Source organism: Protopterus annectens, chromosome 4.part0 (genome assembly GCF_019279795.1).
Source record: "Protopterus annectens isolate FY-2018-M chromosome 4.part0, PAN1.0, whole genome shotgun sequence".
NCBI classification, from domain to species: Eukaryota; Metazoa; Chordata; order Ceratodontiformes; family Protopteridae; genus Protopterus; species Protopterus annectens.
In genome coordinates, this window is record NC_056733.1 from 1721703045 (window position 1) to 1721724477 (window position 21433).

Consider the following 21433-nt stretch of genomic DNA (forward strand, 5'->3'; position numbering starts at 1 on the left):
CTACTGTCTGTTTATTTTAACTGTGGAGCTTTTCTCCCCGGGCCTCTGCTGAAAATGGACCTACGTCCAGTAGGACACTCCTGGTCAACAAATTTAAATAAATAAATAAATATCTGGAAACAGCTACTGTATAGTTATGTGATAGTTATCTGTATTATCTTTCTGCTGTGTTTTAGGACTGAAAATGTCATTGAGGAGCAGACCACCCCCCCTTCAGTGAGGCAATAAACTCAATCATAGTGGATGCGGTCCGAAAAACACAGCACTTTTTTTGTTGCAAGGGGTGGTTCCAATATGCCAGAAAGGCAGATAATATGGCAGCAAATCGTTGCTGACATAAATGTTGTGGGTGTCCACAGCAGTACATATGAGCAGGTGCACCACAGGGCCACTGACATGCTCACATCTGCATGGAGGCATATAGCTGTTTTTGTCCAAGACCAGGGGGTAACCTGGGGATAGCCTGCTGCAGAATCACCTCTGACTCCCAATAAGGAATTCCTGGCAAATCTACTGCAACAAGACATCTCACAGTAGAGTGGCCCACAATATGTCATTGATGTGGGTGCACCTCTTTCTCAGTCCCAGGAAAATCTTCCAGTTAGGTTTTGTTATATGACCATTCAGTACTGTTGTATAGTAAAATAGTAAAACAATTTAAATAAAAATTACTTCTGTGTCACACATGTTTTCTTGGGGGGGGGGGGGTTGAATATTAGTACAGTGATAAGCTCAGTTTGGAGTTGTCTGCCACATTCTTGTTGAAGTAACACATCATGCTGATTGAGAGAAGTACACATAGTACTTCCTCTGTTACTGTTAAATGTGATGATGTTGGCCTTATCTCTTGCTTAACTTACTTCAAGATCATTAAGAATCCAGCAAAATAGGCTTCCTGCAGATGGTAACCAAATCATGTTATTTCAGTACTGCAGATCATTTTCTAGAAATAGAATGTGTCATTTTAGGCCTGTTGTGTGTATTGCTGTACTCTCTGTAATCGTGGTAGCACTGTTAGATGTTTAGCATATATTGCACCATAGTAGTACAGGTATTAATGTATGCCTGTGTTTCTCCCTTTTTATCACAGGTGATCATGACAGTGGGAGCGTGGGCCCTGTGCCACCTGATGTCAGTGTCTCATCTAACACTGATGATGATGGTGGGAAAACTGAGACACAGTTGGGGGTTGAAGAGGTTGAATCGAATCTGACACAGAGACTGACATCCAGTTACTCCCTTATTTTCCCTGGACACAGCTAGTAGGCCTATGCTTATCCAGTCCATTAAGCTCACAGATATAAGACAGGTGGAGAGCAAGGACATTGAGCAGGGAAGTATGACAACCTCACCAGACACATGCAGCAGCTTTACAGACCACAGGGCTTTCTCATCAAGATAACACAGGGCCTACTAACCATGACATGATGTATGTGAACAGATTAAAAGACATGTCACTGTCATCTATCTGGCATTACATTACATTATAACTGTTATTCTAAGCTTATTGCTTTCAGTTTAAGCACTTGGGCTTCGACCCAGTTGTTTATAGTCTACACTCTGCTGGGAGGAGATGGTAACCTCTGCCCTTCTGAGCTGGGAACTGCTGGCTGAATGCTTATTGTGGCTGTTGTTCTAAGTCTCTTTGTTGTGGTTTAAGCACATGGCCTCCAGAGCAGTTATTTTATATTAGAAAGGTTTGTGGTTGAGACTCTTTTGTCAGGGGAGGGTAGCCTACACCATTCTAAACTGGAAAATGCTGTTTGCAGGTTTATCGTGTCTGTTATTCTGAAAATGTCTTACTTCTGGTTTAAGCACTTTGGTTCCAGAACACTTATTTCACACTAGGAAAGTTTGTTGTCCACACTGTTGTTTGAGTATTCTACTGAATTACTGCTTTATTTAAACTGTTTGTTCTTCTATTGTGATTGAGATTTTCTACACTTTGGATTTCAATACTTCTGCATTTTATAGCATAAGCTTGATTTAGACTTGCTGAATCTATACTGCTATCACTGGAGCACTAAAACCAGTCCTCTTATATTAAAAAGCCCCCTTGCACCCTTGTGGCAGAACTGTGTAGCCAAGAACCCATCTGAGATGGGGATTGCTGGAATAAGGCTCACCGATGACCTTTCTCTTTGTTTATTTGTTTAAAACAGTTTACCATTGCTTGTATTCTGGCATTGTGTTTTGGGATCAATTTACTGAAGCTGCGCAGAGCTTGCACTGCTTCCCTGTGAGCAACTCAGTTGTGCATTGTGAAAAACTGACACATTTTTGTAACCCTAGCCCTCCTTAGAATAGACACATTTTGCTAGTCTTACACTAAAACCTGATCCATCTAGCCCACTCCCCATTAGTTACTACTGTATATCCCTTCCATAATGGACTTACAGTTTCCCACCATTTCTCCAGGCAACCTGATTTACAGGGCATACTGGGGCAACAGGGCAATTGTCTCAAGTATACTGACAAATGGTTACTGATAAAACAAACAAATACAACATGTGAGAGATGTATCTATGCTATGAATTTGTAATCAGTTCTCTCATATAATAAACCAGATATCAAACATATTATCAGCACACAAAGTTCTCCTCTTGCACATAAGCTCATGAAATGTAAACAAACATACACGGAGGTACATGCTAGAAATCTGACTAAAGATTGGAGACCTCCCAATTGCAAACCTACTGCACACAGTGCAGACTCAACAGAATCCACTATGCATAATAATACACACACACCAGTGTCTTAGCCAATAAACCCCTCAGGGGAAAAAAACTCAAAACCAAATGTGTTGCTTATAAGTGACTCCATAGTGAGACACACAGATGACCCACTCACCAGGCTAGACAAGGAGAAGGTCACAGTCAGCTGCCTGTTAGGTGCCAGGGTCTGTCAGATGACACACACACTTAAGTCTCTCAACAAGTACTGTTAGAACTCTGTCAGAGTCCACTTTGCAACGAATGACTGGAGACATACATCACTGTACTATCTGAAGGTGCTTGCCTCCACCATAATGGGCTTTTTAGAATTCCAGAACAACTAAAGTCCAAACGTAAAAGAATCCTCAACAGACAAACTGAAAGTTATGCTGCTTAATGCAAGGAGTGTAAATCAGAAACTCCACTGACTGGAAGAACTCCTTACCTTGGAAGATGTCCATGTCTGTGCAGTCACACAGACATAGTTCAGGGCCACAGAGTGCACCCTGGCTATGTAAGGGTATAATGCATTCCACACATTCACACTTCAAAATGAGCATGAAAGAACTATAGGTGGAGGTGTATACATATTCATTAAATACAAATACACTGCATGACTGCTCAAATAGTATGATTGTAAAAGGAGGGTGGCCTAATGGTTAAGGTGTTTGTCTTGCAAACACAAGGCGTGGGGTTTGAGTCTCACAAGGGATAATTGGCTAGGCTTAAAATGGCTCGCAAGGGCAGTTAGCTTAGTACTAATTTATGAACCTATGAACTTAATCCATAGCACTACTTGAATGCCAGCTAACTGCATGTAAAATCCCCTTGCATGACATTGTTAGCTACAGATCTCCAACCATGAACTACGAGTACCTCTCTGCCTACTTGGACCTAATTGAGTCACTCACTAGACAGCCAACACCTTGATCACGTATGATTCCAACTATCCTTCTATCAATTTGGAGTTATATATGTGCAGAAACACACTCACCCAAGGGTTCCTGGACTTTGTTAATACACATGCTGTGTAACAGATATTTTGCACCCCCACAAGGGGCACGAATGTCCTAAACTTAGTACTGATCAACACAATGGTTCTCGGGCATAACACCTGTGTGTTGGCCCCCTGGTCAGGTCAGATCACAAGTCAGCCTCGTTCACATTCACAAACATATCTGACACCCACTCAAGAGCAGAAAGGATGAAACATTTATCCAAAGCAAACTATAGGCTCCTAACTAATGCCATAAAGAGTTGCAAAATCCCTGCTAACACTGTCAACAATGACTGCTATACAGAGATGTACACAAATTGCCTGTATAATCAGATATACAAATGTACTCAAAAAATCTAGATCCCTCAGAACCACAAGGGTGGGAGACTTAAACCTTGACATGGTTATAAATAGAACGTGCTGGAGGGACAGATTCATCACCCAGAGACTCCCTATGCTGTGGAACAAAATCCCGGTACATGTGAGGCAGAGCACCTCGCTGGCCTTGTTCAAGAGGAATCTTGACCAATGGATGGGAGATCGCAGATATACCCCAGGGATTACTTCAGTGTCACTGCTTGACAGAGGCACAGCAAAATGTTAGGCATAGCTTTTATTCAAACTAAAGGGGTGGCGAAAGCCACATAACAATGGGCTAGGCTTATAAATGCCCTTGGGCAGATAACCTAGTATGAACCTATGAACCTATTGGCAATTCATAACTTCAGGTGCTTTCAGACCCAGTCAGCATCCCTCTTTCTTCATCTGGAAGCTTCCCCTCTAAATAATAAATAAGGAATCTTCACCCAGAAAGAAGAAACTCTGAACTCTGTGCCCACAGGCCACCTACCTGGGGACTGATCCATCTTGCTTAAGGAAGCTTCCCCTCTAAATAATAAATAAGGAATCTTCACCCAGAAAGAAGAAACTCTGAACTCTGTGCCCACAGGCCACCTACCTGGGGACTGATCCACCTAGCTTAAAGAAGTTTAAGGAATCTTCACCCAGAAAGAAGAAACTCTGAACTCTGTGCCCACAGACCACCTACCTGGGGACTGATCCACATTGTTTAAGGTTAAGACCTGAAAACTGTATTTAAGTTATACATACTGTATTTTTGTGCCCCGGGTCTAAGGGCACCTCTAGTTTGTATCCCATAGCTTTCTGACTCCCTCTAAATAACTAAAACCCAAGGAACTGCCCTAGCATTTTAGAGTGCTAATACTTAACCCAATTTAATCTCTTGCACATTGTATTTTCCCTAGGTTCTCCCTCACTATACAGTTTAAAACCCATGCACCATTACAACTGAAAATCAGGTTAAGAATATAGTTCTACTTTAACTTCTATTTTATTTAAAATAAAATAAGTACATAAATAATACAGAAATAAGTAAACATATTTTTATTTAACACAATTACTTACCTTAGCCTACCACTTGTTTGAATGTGTGAGCCCCTCTTCCTTAATCCCTCCCCATTTTACTACATAACAGAAGTTACTAATAGCCCTATAGAAACAGGACATTCATAACTTCCGGTGCTTTCAGACCCAGTCGGCGTCCCTCTTTCTTCATCTGGTATGTTATTTTTAACTAATATAGCTGTTTAGACTATCTGTGTCTCAGTATCTGGTCTACTCAGTAATCAACAATACAGTGAAAGTTTGCACAGTAGGTTTTACTAACAGTGTTTATGTGCAACTTGAGCCATTAAACATAAGGGATTTATGTGTCTCTGTGTTGAACTGCACTAGGAATGTGTAGCACATGTGCTTGAAACGCCGACGTTGTATGCTATTTCACTCTGTTTTGTTTGTCTTCAATCTGAATTGGTCAACTGTTTTTATAGTGTTTTATAAGGATATTCACTCCTGAAGGATCTTAGATCAATAGTTGTTGCTAATATGTAAAACAGTTTGTTGTTGACTAAAAAGCAGCACTTCACTGCTGTTTGGATAGTTCGCTTTTCAGCAGAAAGCACAACTCCATTTAAATCATGCTGGTAAACTCCACTATGGATATAAGCTGCTGCATGTGGGGTCATTACCTGTTTTTATACATAGTATGTAGATTAAGTACAGTCTAATAGTTTTAACTGTTTTACAGCTATTTCTGGACCTATAGTAAGATCCAACTGTAACTTAGACTGACATTATTCGCATTAATGTTATGTTGTATAAAGAAGCTAACCTACTACCTATAGCACCTCAGAGCTGTTTTTCTCAAAGCGGAGTGCATGTTAAGCCTGCTTGTCTGGTGGTCATAACCTTATGCCTGAATGTGTCTCACTCTGATTGTATGCTTATTTCTAGGAAGCTTCCCCTCAAAATAATAAATAAGGAATCTTCACCCAGAAAGAAGAAACTCTGAACTCTGTGCCCACAGACCACCTATGTAGGGACTGATCCACCTTGCTTAAGATTAAGACCTGAAAACTGTATTTAAGTTATACATACTGTATATTTGTGCCCTGGGTCTAAAGGCACCTCTAGTTTGTACCCCATAGCTTTCTGACTCCCTCTAAATAACTAAAACCCAAGGAACTGCCCTAGCATTTTAGAATGCTAATACTTAACCCAATTTAATCTCTTGCACATAGTATTTTCCCTAGGTTCTCCCTCACAATACAGTTTAAAACCCACGCACCATTACAACTGAAAATCAGGTTAAGAATATAATTCTACTTTAACTTCTATTTTATTTAAAATAAAATAAGTACATAAATAATGCAGAAATAAGTAAACATATTTTTATTTAACTCAATTACTTACCTTAGCCTACCACTTGTTTGAATGTGTGAGCCCTGCTCCGCTCACCCTCACTGTGTTCAGGCTCACTCCGCACCTCTTCCTGCCCCCAATTCCCACCCACCCCCAGTACTCCTACATTTATAGGTACTTAGCCACACCCGTTACTACAACCTATCAACTTTTCCATCTTTACTCCCTCCCTCCTGACCTCACTCCCTGTCAGCTTTCAACTATCACTACCTCTCCACCCACCTTACTTCCTTTTATACGTATCCACTCTTATTCTTTTCTCTTATTTTACAACAGTTAACCACCTAACTACTCACTGCCATAATGTTGCACTACTCCTTACTACCCACCCTCCTTGTAATCTATGTCCTTACTTTGTATGAAAACCAACAGCTCACCAGGTATCAGTTCCCTGAATGACACACTATGTCCCTGGCTGAAAAACTACCCATCTTCAGTTATACATTAAACCAGGGCACCAAACCAGAACACAATTTATCATCATTCTCACTCCTACGGTGTAATAATCCCCAGCACATCAGTACTAAATCCAAATTATATGACAAACTTTTAAACAAACTCAAGAGGCTCATTGCTGAGTACAAACTTAGTCTTATACTCAGTGGAGACATACACCGTAACCCAGGCCCAACTACCCCCAACTCACCTTCTAACTTTGACTTAAACCATAAGAACATAATCAGTAGACCAACTAACTCCTTGTAAAAAGCAAGGTGAGGCCGATGCCAATAAGGAGATGAAACAGACTCCAAACCAAAACTTACAGGTATCAACCAACTCCAAATAGCCACAAGGAAAACTCTGTAACGAACTTTGTATCGAACACTGCTTTATTGTTGTTGTTGACCTAGGTTTCGTCCTTACGAACTTCTTCAGAATACATTCTATCATTATACCTCACCTTTTTATACATTGTTGATTATTCAATAATCATTCAATTAATAACTTAATTTCCCGCCATAAATTCTTAAAAAGGAAATGGCTTTGTTTAAAAAAATCTTCTTGTTTAAATACAATACATATTCATACATCTCTACCTCATATAAACCTTTACTAAATTAATTATACATTATTATACTTTAAAATTACTTGTAAGGTATCCAATTAATCTTTTATACAGATACTTATTCTTACAAATACGTATAAAAAACATTATTATAATAAATTTTATCTAATGTACTTTGATAATGTTTTATGCTCAAGCGAACATGTATATACTTGTTTGGAACCTATTTATTGTTAAATGTTCCTTATAAATATTTTATGTACCATTGTATCTTTATATGAAATATGATAGAGCAGTATACTACTAGTGTACATGATTACTGTCAATTAACTTTACCATATTTTTTAATGGTGTACAGGATGTGTATATTTTTCTTACTTAATACAAGTATTGTGTGTATGTTATTGTATATATATAGTATGCAACTTGTTGGTTACTAAATCAATTTTATTAATATATTTCCATGAATTATTGCAAAAATTTTTTTCATATTATATTATTACTAATGTGTTTAATGAAATTATATTTAACAAAATTGATCATAATATGATGTGTATAATTGATGTTATATATCATTTATTATATATTCTGTTCAATTTTAATAGTGGCATGATGGTCATATATTCATTTATACCCGGAGGTATACATGAATTAAGTAATATTTGCCATTTTAGTTCTTCCATATCCAGGTGATACATGGTTATCCTTCCTTGTAAATCATGTTTTATTTGATTTACAACCATAAATTTAAATTTATGGTCATTATATTCCATAATATGTCTTGCTAAGGCATTACTGTTTTTCTGATGCTGAATATCTAATAAATGCTCTTTAATCCGTTCTCTAAATTTTCTCTTCGTTTTTCCCACGTAAAAGGCCTTACATTGTTGACATAAAGCTATATATATTAAATTGATTGTATAACAATTATAATGCCCATGTATTTTTATATTACATTCATTAATCCTAATATTAGTACCGGTTTCATGAATATAACTACATGTACTACATGTCCCACATTTGAAATTTCCTTCTCTTAAACTTGTATATTTTTCAGTATTTCTTTTATTTTCTAATATATTTTTGAAGGAGGGACTTTTTTTGTATACAAATTTTATTATTCCATTAAATATTTGTCTCCCAATTTTATCATTAATAAAGAAATCCCAATTTCTCTTAATGATGTGTTCTATATCTTTGGAACAATCATCAAATTGAATAATGTATAATGGGATGTTGTTATAAAGTTGTTGATCCATTATATCTTCATTATTAATTGATATTGCACCAGTTTTTAAGATTGCCGTATATGTTCCATTTTTTCTTTTATTTATTACTTCATTAAATATATGAACACAAAATTGTTCTGGATATCCCCTATTTATGAATAATTGCATGATATATTTCATTTCTTCTAAGAAGTCTATTTCTTCGCTGACCATTCTGGCTGCCCTGACCATCTGCCCCTTTACTATGGCTTTTTTCTGATGGCCAGGGTGCCAGCTATCATAATGCAAATACGCATTTGAAAAAGTGGGTTTTCTATGTATTTTTGTTTTCAAAATATTTGTTTCTTTGTCATGTGTTATATCTACGTCCAGATAGTTAATATTATTTTCTTGGACATTGTAAGTAAATTTCAAAAATTTAACTGTGTTGTTAATATATTGTAAAAATTTTCCAATGTATTTGTATTTTTATCTAGATCCCATATGATAAAAATATCGTCCAAATATCTGGTATACATTATAAGATGTTCACGAAACTCTGTTGTAAATATATAGTTGTGTTCCCAATAACTCATTATTAAGTTTGCATACAAGGTGGGGCCATGGCTACCCCACTGATCTGTTGAAAATAACTACCTTCAAAAAATATGTAGTTATTATTAAGTACTATTTCCATTAAATTTATTAATATATTGATCTGATCTTGTTCATATAATTTTGTCAAAAAAAGTTGTTCTTCCAGCCATAATAGGCCTACATCATGGGGTATTGTGGTAAATAAATTTACTACATCTATTGTAATGAAGACATATTCTTTCTTCATGGTTATTTTGTTAAGTCTACTCAAGAAATCCCATGAGTCTTTAGTTATATAACTGAAAGATTTCATACTTTCCTTAAAGAAATGATCCAAATATTTACTTATATTACATGTAACACTTCTGTTTCCATCTACTATAGGTCTAAAATCCAAATTGTTGAGGCCTTTGTGTATTTTTGGTATTGCGAAGATACCACTGATTACTGGATGTTCATTTCTCAAAAAATCATATTCTTTTTCAGTGATACCCCCTTGGTATAACATGTCTTCTAACATTGTTTCAATTCTTTTGTATGCTATATGTACTTGATTTCTACTAATTTCTACGTATGTATTACTCATTAACATGTTAGTCATATATAGGCTATAGTCATTGTAATCCAATATGACTATACCATTACCTTTATCAGGCCTCATGACTCTTAATTTTGGATCATTTTGTATATCTTTCAGAAGCTGTTTTTCAGTTGTTGTAATATTGACATGTTTATTATATTTATATTTCTTGTAAAATTTTCTCATATCATATTCACTTCTCCTTTCAAAATACATAATTTCATCATTCATGGGTGGATTGAATAGACTTGGTTTCGTGAACATCCTGTTTACCCCAGTTTGACATTCAGTGCTGTTGTTAAAGTATACCTTTAAATTTAATTTTCTGGAAAATAACTTTAAATCTAATATAGATTGTACCATATTACCTTTAATACATGGGACATAATTAAGTCCTTTTGAAAATAAATCAGCATGTTCTGCTGTTATATCCTTGGAAGAATAGTTATAGATTTTATAATCTTTCTTTGTATTCATTATAACACTTGGATTACTTAAAAAATGCTCATCATTTTCTGTTGTTAAATTCATATTCGAACATACTGCTATATCTACATCATTTGGTTGCATACTATTCTCACTATGAATAATGTAATTATCTGGATTTTGATTTATATAAAAATTAACTAAATGACTTTGATCATCTATACATTCTGCAACATACACATCTCCATTGTTGTCTCTTGCATTATACCCATCGTTGCTTATTTCATCCTCATTATATTGATATGTACTTAATTCTAACAATATATTATCATGCTCATTGTCATTTTGTTTTTGAAGCAATTGAGTATTTGTATAACAACCATTATTATGCTCTTGTGTACTACTATTGTCATTTATCACATTCATATCCGGTACATAAACATCAGAAGAAGACGTTGTAATAATGCAAGTGTCCTGTATACAGACAGACTTAACTATAGAGTTTTTGGGGGACCAACTAACTCCCTCTTGGTATGTCATCTTAATATTAGGAGTATTAACAAAAAAGTACATGAACTGCATGCCCTCCTAGCTGTCGATTCCCCTGAGATACTATGTCTATCTGAGACTTGGCTAAAACCTTCCACTACCGACAATGAAATTCTACCACCTGGGTACAATCTACACAGGCTGGATCGGGCTTCTAGGAAAGGGGGGGAGTAGCTGTTTTCTATAAATCTGAGTTGAATGTGACCACAGAAGTAATTCAACCACCCCAGATCAATAACTCTGAAATACTAGCTACCACATTTCAACTCAACAAAAATAAAAGCATTAACATTATTTGCATGTACATTCCCCAGGTAACAATGTAGCCACACTTGAAGACACTCTTCACTGGCTATCCTCTCACTATCCCCAGGAAACCCTAGTCCGGGGAGACTTTAATATTGACTGGGGTTCCTGTTCCTCAAAATCTCCCTCCACCCACATCAACATCCATGCATTTACTCAAACTATAGCCACCCCTACCAGATTAGGCAAACACACCCAAAAATAAAGTATACTGGATTGGATACTTGTAAATAGTAACCCCCAAATGTACACTGCAGGTACCCTCCCCGATGATCTAAGTGATCACCTTCTCACTTACATAGTTAAGCAAAAAGCCATTATCCCACAACAACCCATGCTCAGGAAAGTTAGAAGCAAAAGGGACCTTGACCCTGACAAATTTCAACTGGAACTTAACTCTTGCAACTGGTCTAAACTAAAGCATCTCCCTTTAGAGGAGGCTGTCACCTATTTTAACAATAAATTTCTTGAAATTCTAGACTCAGATGCTCCTGCCCGCCTAAAGCGAACAAAATGTAAAAACATACCTTGGCTTTCTAAAGAGTCAAGACTAAAAATAACCTGTAGAAATAAACTCTGGGCTACCTGGCACCTTACCAAAGACCCCCATGATCGTAATAAATACAGGCATGCTAGGAATTAAACTAAAAGACTTGTCTTACAAGATAGAAAACATTACTATTGTAGGCTACAGATGGCTAATAAGAAAAATCTTCAAAAGTTCTGGGCTGGGCTCAACATGTTAGTTTATCCTGGTAAAACATCTACATCTAGCCCCGCTGCCACCACTAATAAACCCCCAGAAGAGGTCGCAAATAGTTTTAACCATTTCTTTACTGAAACTATTCAAGCTCTTGCCACCCAACTACCTCCTAGTTCCCCTGACACTAATACCACTACCTCTAATAGCCAAAGCTTGTTCAGCTTTAAGCCTGTGTCAACTTCTTTTATCCGCAGACTGATCAAAAAACTAAAACCCACCACACTCTCTGCTGACCAATTCCCAGCTGCAAATGTCAGCAGATGCCATTGCCTATCCAATCTCTATTCTAATCAATCGCACCATATCAGAAGCCAAAATTCCTATCATCTGGAAAACATCCTATGTTATTCCCTTACATAAAGGAGGTTCCTCTACTGAATACTCAAATTATAGGCCCGTAGCCATACTCTTTCCAATTGCTAAGATTATGGAAAAATGTATACATAAACAATTCATGCAACACCTAATCCAGAATCACCTTATGGCTGATACCCAGAATGGCTTTCGCCCACATCATAGTACTACCACAGCCCTATTGTCTTTCACTAACACCATTAACAATAACTGCAACAATAATCACACTTCCTCTGCCCTCTTCTTGAATCTTTCCAAGGCATTTGATATGGTTGCTCACCAACTTATGATTAATACCCAGCAAACCCTCTGCCTAGATCCTAAAGCCCTCCTTTGGTTTACATCCTATCTTAATAACAGACAACAGGCTGTCCTCTGGCAGAATAACCTCTCTAATCTATTACCAAACACTCTTGGAGTTCCACAAGGCTCCATATTAGGACCACTACTGTTTTCCATCTTTATTAATGACCTGCCTACTATTATACCAAACATCAGCTGTATCCAATACGCTGACAACTCCACTCTGATCTGCTCAGCTCTATCTCTCACTGATTAAAAGATTGATACCTAGTCTACATTCACTACCATAGAAAACTGGCTCTCCAAGCGTCATCTACTACTTAATCCCAAAAAAAAAACTAAAATGCTCATATTCCCACCAACCCAAAGGTCTGTACCCTTCTCCTTCACCATAAATGCAAAAGACAGGACAGTCATCTCCCCTGACCCCAATACAAAATTACTGGGTGTCATTATAGACAATAACTTAAAATTTGACCACCATGTAAATCAAACAATAAGAAAAAAAACTAAATGAAAACTCCAGGCAAGCAAGAACTTCCAATGCGTGACCTCCCAAACCTCCTGTAAACTCCCTAAATCAAACAATCAAGAACATCAATAAAAAACTTGGGTCACTCTATAGAATCAAAGCCTTCCTCACCCCTCCAGCTAAAATAGCCACCTACTTTCAACACTCCTATATGCCCCCCCTTCTCGTCAATATAAATAAATCTGAACTTAATAGACTAACGACTTGTTATAATCACATTGCTAGGTTTGCTACAGGCCTGCCATTCAGAACCCACCACTGCATCAACCTCAAACAGCTTGGATGGCTGGAATTTCCTAATCTAATCCAGTACAATCTGCTGATAATGGCTAACAAAATCCTCTACAACCCTGATAATACTTCAGCCCTTAGAAACTCTATCCTCCTCCATAACAACACATGACTCCTCCGCTCATCTAATAAGCTACAATTCCAGACAAGTAAAATTAACAATACAGCTGGCCTGGCCCTATTTGCTTACTCGGTAGGTAGAATTTGGAACATACTTCCAGCTGGCATGACCATGCTCTCCTCCCTATGCTAAATTTAAAGCCACAGTTAAACAACATCTGCATTAAATTGGCTATGCCACTGTGACAAGCCTGGCTAAGTTATGAACATGAATGTAATTTACTTATCTAATAGCTATTGTTAAATTTTCCTGACTATAACCAGGTAACCAGGGTAATTTTTATCCTGTAAACTTGTCTTGTCAACGCTTAACTATGTACTTTTGGAAATAACCTACATGCAAATTTGCAGTATTTAGTCTGAATGCATTTTCTATCTGCATTTTTTATTTTATCTGCATTTTTATTTTATATTATTTTTTATTTTCTTCATTTTGTGTTGATACTTGTAAAAGTTTGGAGCTTATCTCCCTGGACCTCCACTGTAAATGGACTTTGATCCAGTCAGACTATCCTGGTCAACAAATGTAAAATAAAAATATTGAGTCAGCTGAATGTGAACAGATCCAAACACATTCCTCAGAGAAAACAAAACACCCTGGTGGGTATCAAGCATACATAGGTTATACAACAAGTGGAAGAAAGCAATGTCTAAGAACAAGCAACTGATGCAGCAGAGGAAGGACACCATCCACAGCTTGAACACTGAAATTACCTATCTTGAAAAAGTCCTCTAAAGCCATGTATAAACCTAAAGTAGCATCTCTAGCTAAAGACAATCAGGTGGCATTGTTTAGATATGTCAGAAATCTAACAGTGAAGGCCTAGCTTTGTGCCAAACTAGTAGCAGATGGTACCACTTATATTGACCCTGAGGACATCGGCAAACTGCTACCAGACAGTTTGGGGCAAACTTCACTCCCCCTGTGCCCACCAGACATACCCCAAAGAATACCTGCCACTAGTCATCTACCTAGTAATGTTGTATGAACCCAAGATGATATTTGACTGGGCTCTAGGTTAATGTCTGATCCTGCCCTGGTGGGATGGTTGTATTTGCAATAATATGATATAGCTGATTACATCAGCAGTGTCTGTTGAGCATGTATTGGTACACCAGCATTGGCAGTTGAGTATATAGTGATAAAGGTCTCCTGCATAATGGTGAAAAAGGATCTTTGTAATGTCTGTCACACACACACACACACACACACACACACACACACACACACACACACACACACACACACACACAGAGTTGACTGCAATGAGAACAGAACTCCTACTTATCTTAGTACACAGACTTCAGAACACATTATTATATGCAAGCACCACTGCACAAATCTGACTTTTATCTGTCTGCATGTCAACTTATAGTGGATGACATCAGCAGGCAATGTGGGAGACGACAGGTTGAAAGGGCTGCATGAAATGGATGTGTAGGCTATTACAAGTATCAAAAGACTAGAAAGCCATCCTCTTGGAGAACAAACTGTAGGATATTACATCTACTCTGCTGAGTAGATACATGGGTTCCTATTGGAACATTGAATATTTAATCGTTCGAATCACTAAAGGTCGACCTTTAATGATCGAATGATTAAATATTTGGATGTTCGTAAAAAATGATTTAAAAAAAGAAAAAGTAAAGGGTGTAGGCAGGGGGCAAGCCCCCCTGTACCCCCCACACCCCTGCTACTTTAATATACCAACTCCAAGATCACGCTACAGAGTAGGAAAGGGAAACCTTCACTTTCCTGTGCTTAACTCCATTAAAGTGCGATCTTGGAGTTGGTATATTTAAGTAGGGGGTGTGTGGGGGTGCAGCCCCCTACATGGGGGGTGCAGGGGGCTTGCCCCCTACTTACAGCAGTTACTTTTGTACACACACACACACACACACACACACACACACACACACACACACACACACACACACACACAATTGACTGCAGTGAGAAAAGAACCCCTACCTCTCTAAGTATACAGACTGTAAAACTCAGTACTTTATGCAAGCACCGTGGCACAAGTCTGACTTTTATATGGCTGCAGATGAACTTATGGTAGACATCAGCAGGCCATGTGGGGGGGGGCAACAGGTTGTGAGACCTGCCTAGGCGCATAGATTCATAGGTTTATATGAGGTCAGTAGCCTAACTGTAGAATGTGTCATAGGTTTGTAGAATCCTAGCTGTGTAAAAACACAAATACCTTTATTGAGCATAGTTGGATGCTTGAATTTAGCAGAGTAAGGTTGTCAGCATCAGTGACTGGCCCTGTACATGAGGGAGTACACAGCATTATACATTACACTTTGTAGTGCGGTTGATATATGTGTGTAAAAAATACTGAACCCCAGGGTTGTATTTCTGGGGGTGGACAAATCATGTATGTATTGTGAATATATGATGTAAACTGAGAATGTGCCCTGAAAAACTGATGATATGTGCAGAAGATTAACTGAATTTGGACTGTCACCTCCAGAGAGAGAAGTGACAACAACATAATCATGTTGTATAGCCAATTGGACTAAATCAAGTGTGTCAAGTGGAGAAATGTACAACATAGACAGCTATATATGGGGCTATTTATTTTTTTGGGACAGGTGCCCTTCTTTTCTTTGTAGAGAGAGGAATGTTGGGGAAGGGACATAGGTATGTTTGAGGCAGGTAAGTTGGAAAGGTGTGGAAGCAGTCACTGACAGGACATACAAGACAAGGCACAGGGATGGTGAAGAACACAAGAGGTGGGTGAACACCATGGTTGGGGTAAGGGTGTCGACCTCAGAAACCCATGGATGTCAAGCTGGGTGACAGTGAGAATCAAGTCTTCGCCCAGTGGACTGTCATCACTGTCACCTCACTGTCCTGATGGTTGCATTTTCTGACATCTGCAACAGACAAGATAAAAGTGTTCCACAGGCTGCTGTAAAACACTCACTGTAAAGTCTAGCAACAGTTCATACTCATATAGACAAACACCCCCTATTTGACTGCAGTGAAAACAGAACCCCTACCTATCTAATTACACAGTCCACAGATCACAGTACTTAACGCAAGTGCCACTGCACAAGTCTGATTTGAACAGCACTGTAGTGAACTTATAGCAGATGACATTGTCAGTTCATGTGAAAGACAAGAGGATGGGTGGCCTACGTGAAATGGATGTGTACACTAGTGCAAGTCTCAAAAAACTGACAAGCCATGCCAGTAGAGAAGTAACTGTGGGATACACACTTCTACTCTTCTGTCTAGACGCACACACACACACACACACACACACACACACACACACACACACACACACACACACACACACACACACGCACACACACAGTTGACTGCAGTGAGAATAAACCACCTACTATCTAAGGACACAGACTACAGTACTTATCACATATGCCACAGCACAAATCTGAGTTTGACAGGATTGCAGGTGAATTTATAGTAGATGACATCGACAGGCCATGTGGGCGACAAGAGGTTAGGAGTTCTGCATAGGTACATTGCTTCATAGTGTCATCTGAGGCTTTGTATTGTGGTTGATATGTGTGTGGAAAATGTAATGAGACCCCAGGGTTGTAGTGCTTGTTTTGGATGGTTTGAGGAGGAGACAAATGGATGTATTGCAAATATTTGACATATAGTTATACTGTGACTTTAGTTTGCAATGTTTCCACATGTAGTTTTATGTCATACAAAGGAAATGGACAATAAACAACAGTAATAAAATAGCATATATACAATTCCTTAGCACAATGAGCATTGGATTTGCATGATGGTTAACAAACTGTACACACATGCAAGTATGCCTGTTTGTGCAGAGGGAAGCAGTGTGCTTATGTGAGCCACATTGCTAATGTTTGCTACTATACCCTGGTCCCATCTCTACTCCAGGCCCGCTTTTCACAATGGCTAAGACCATTAATTGAATGCATCCATTTTCTATTTTTTGGTGTCTGCTTTCTAAGCAATCTGTTTTTTTCCTGTTTCCACAATGTTGCACTTCTCACAAACAAGATAAGCCTAGCCAAACTGTTTTTCAGGATGTGGTATCGCACAAGAGTGGAATGAAAAGAAGACAAAGAGGAAAAGATACTAAAACTAAGGAACACATATGCAAAATCTGTAAAAGCACAGTAAAAATTAATAGTACGCCGCAAATTTCTACACATGTAAGAATTGAACACTCACACTGATACAGCTTCAGAAAACATGGGGGTGCTTTAGTCCTCTTTGCCACACAAACAGCTCTGCAGCAATGAAATGAAGTCATTCTTCTCACAACCAGTAGCTACAGAACGTACACTGCTATCAAACCATCAGCTGTGATTTTTACATTTAATTCTCTTTATTGTATTTGGACATAGATCAGTTAGTGATCACACAACCTGTCATAATGAATCTTACAAATATACAGCTCTGTCTTACCCTTCTGTGTTTTTTGATCATTCATCAGTTATCTAACACATGCAGAATGTAAGCTACTCCATATCATTGACCTTAACAAGTGAGAGGATAAGAACTGGGAATAATGTGATATTCAGTTGCCAACAAATGAAGTCTAGGTTGCTTGGCACAAACATGCATATACTGTTTTTTGGGGGTAGCATAGCTAAGTTAATGTTATGGCAGGAACAAGGGTACACTCCTGTTTTGAGGGGGCAAAGCTCAGTTACTGTTACAACGAAAACAAACCAGTACCACGAATCCCACTAGGCGCTGAGGCACAAAACCCTCCGTTTAAAGACACAAAACAGAACTGTAGATAGGATCACTGCAACTCCAAACTATCGAACACCAGATGGACGAGCAGGAAAGGTTAAAAAGTTCTTTTATTGCACACAACAAGAAAACCATCCAAGTAACCACTCCAAGTAACCACAAGCGCTTTCGCCTGTTCTTAACAGGCTTTTTCAAGTGTATTAGGTTGCTGCTTCATTCAGAATTTATACCAAACCAACCCTGCTCATGTGATTAAATTAATTGCATGATTGTCATCAATTGATTAATACAAAATATTTAAAAAGACATACCCTAAAAACCGTAACTCTTTTTTCAAAACATTAAAAACTGCAATTTTACTATCAAGTCTTTCCTTAGTTTGCATATAGAAAAAAGTAATAAATGTATATGTAACTGAACTTTCAAAACCTAAAAATATAACTTAATACTTTATGTAAACCTGTTGTGTGAAAATAAGTTACAAAAGTTTATGTTGAAATGAAATGCTTTCCTTTCGGGTACTTTAAACACACATTTTGTAACCACAAACACATTTCCCTTTCTCATAACTTCAAAACAATGTACAAGTTTTGAAAGTATCAATTAGATACTTACTACAAACCTCTAACCTATTTAGTTCATTAAAAAATATATATTAAAATATACTGCTTGGTTTAGGTGACAATAAAACAACTAATAATACTGTAAACATGACTATTTTAATATTTAATGCTTTTAGATGATAGTTGAACCTTAGAAACTCAACAATGACCAGATTCAGAACCATTAATCCAGTTACCCCTAAAAGTTGAAACAATGTGGGTACTTCAGTTGATCCTGTTTCTTCTAGCCCTAAGAATGTCCCCTAAACTTATCCCTTCATTAATGCCTGGATATTTGGTTGCGTTAAGCCTTAGTTGCCAGGTTAATTCTTTGATCCCCAGCTTTGTTTCCCAGTCTCCTCCTCTCAAGTCTTGTTTTACATTGTCCACTACAAAAAACTTTAATGCCATGTTTTACAACTGAGAGAATGCTTGTAAAAGCACTTGTCTCTTTCCTTGTTTTAATGTCGTTTATGTGTTCATATATTCTGCTTTTAACTGCCTCTCAGTTTTGCCCACATAAAAGGATGGGCATTTTAGCAAAATCCTATATATATAACTCCAGATGAATTACAATTGTAATTGCACTTTGCATACAAGGTGCTTTTACGTGAGGGAATATGAACCTGCTCTTTGTTAATAAGATAGGAACATTGCTTGCATCTGCATGCAAAAGTGCCTTTTCTTTTGCTACTAGAGCTTGCTGTTTCTCTTCTAATTGAATGTTTTGTTCAAATATTCCTTCAAATTGATGTTTCTTTTCCTAGTAAAGTTATATGTTCAGGAAATAACTTATTAAATTCATCTTGTGATGTAATCATAGGCCATAAATTCCTGATAGTGTTTTCAATTAGCAAAGAGTCCTGAGAATATGTATATACAAAATTCTTATGCTTGTCACATTTTGTGTCATGTTGCTTCCTGAGTACTACAGGCCCTATTCCCAACAGAGGTTTAAGATCGTTCCCTCTTCTATGAACAATTTCATCCAGTATAACCTGGAACAATTCAAAGGATAACCTCTAATGTGAAAAGCTTTTTTTAAAAATTCTACCTCATCTTGAAATAGTTTGTCTGTACTACACATTCTGGACGCTCTTACTAGCTGTCCTTTAATGATGCCCTTTTGATGTGCCAGGGATGACCACTATCGAGTGCAAGTATGCATTACAGTGTGTTTCTTTCCTGTATATCTGTGAAGTGAAACCTTTTTGATTAGGTCTTTTTGTTAGTGTAATGTCCAAGTAATTCAAACTTTCTTTACTCAACGTGTAAGTGAATCTAAGAAAACAAGTGGTGTTCTCCAGGTACTCTATAAATCCTAAAATTGTTGTTCTGTACCTGACCATAGGATGCAAATATCGTCCAAAACCTTTTGTAAAATACAATATGTTCTTTCCAGCTGGTGTTGTGTATGAATTCCTTCTCCCACTTGTGCAAAACTATATTTGCATATGCAGTAGCGCATGGGGCGCCCATAGCCACCCCACTTTTTTGTTTGTAAAATTCTTCATTAAAATTTATAAAGTTGTTATGCAGCACAATTCTCATAAATTCTAGTATTGTGTTAACTAGATCAGTGCTAAGTCCTGATTCCTTAACAATGACTTCTCCGAACCAATCCATACCTTGCTTGTGCGGTATTTGGACATAGATCAGTTAGTGATCACACAACCTGTCATAATGAATCTTACAAATATACAGCTCTGTCTTACCCTTCTGTGTTTTTTGATCATTCATCAGTTATCTAACACATGCAGAATGTAAGCTACTCCATATCATTGACCTTAACAAGTGAGAGGATAAGAACTGGGAATAATGTGATATTCAGTTGCCAACAAATGAAGTCTAGGTTGCTTGGCACAAACATGCATATACTGTTTTTTTGGGGTAGCATAGCTAAGTTACTGTTATGGCAGGAACAAGGGTACACTCCTGTTTTGAGGGGGCAAAGCTCAGTTACTGTTACCACACAAACACGTCTGAAGTCTGAAACTTTCTAACTTCTGTCTTTAATGATTTACCAGTACAAGGGTATGCTGCTAAACTGAGGCCATGCAGGCAACATCAATATTGTTTAGAGGTATGACTGTGTGAATTTTTCATGCCTGAGGTCTACTAATTACTAATGGACAAATATAAGTAAAATAACTGTATGCTGTCATATGTTAAGGTACTTTCGGTACACATCCACCATTATTTACTTGATTACTGTACCAAGTTAGGAAATACAAGGATATGCCATTATGTTATTACAGAACGTACTCTAGGGTCAGGACTTACCTTGCAAATGCAGGAGATGATGCACCTTTAGTGTAGGGCTTTCTTTGTCGTATGCAAGCGGTACACAGCCAATACATGGGGAGGTAAAGTTTGTGTGAATTGCCTGGCATCAATTTTACTATATGTATGTGAGTAGGAGAAAGGTATTAGGTCCCTAGGTGGTCAGTGAATGTGCTATACATTGTCTCTTAACTAAAGGAAGGGCATACTGAGCACACCTATATCTGCTTACAGGGACAGTAGCTGGGAGTTCCTCCTCTTAGTACTCCTCTGACTGTGGCTGTGGTGACATAGGCAT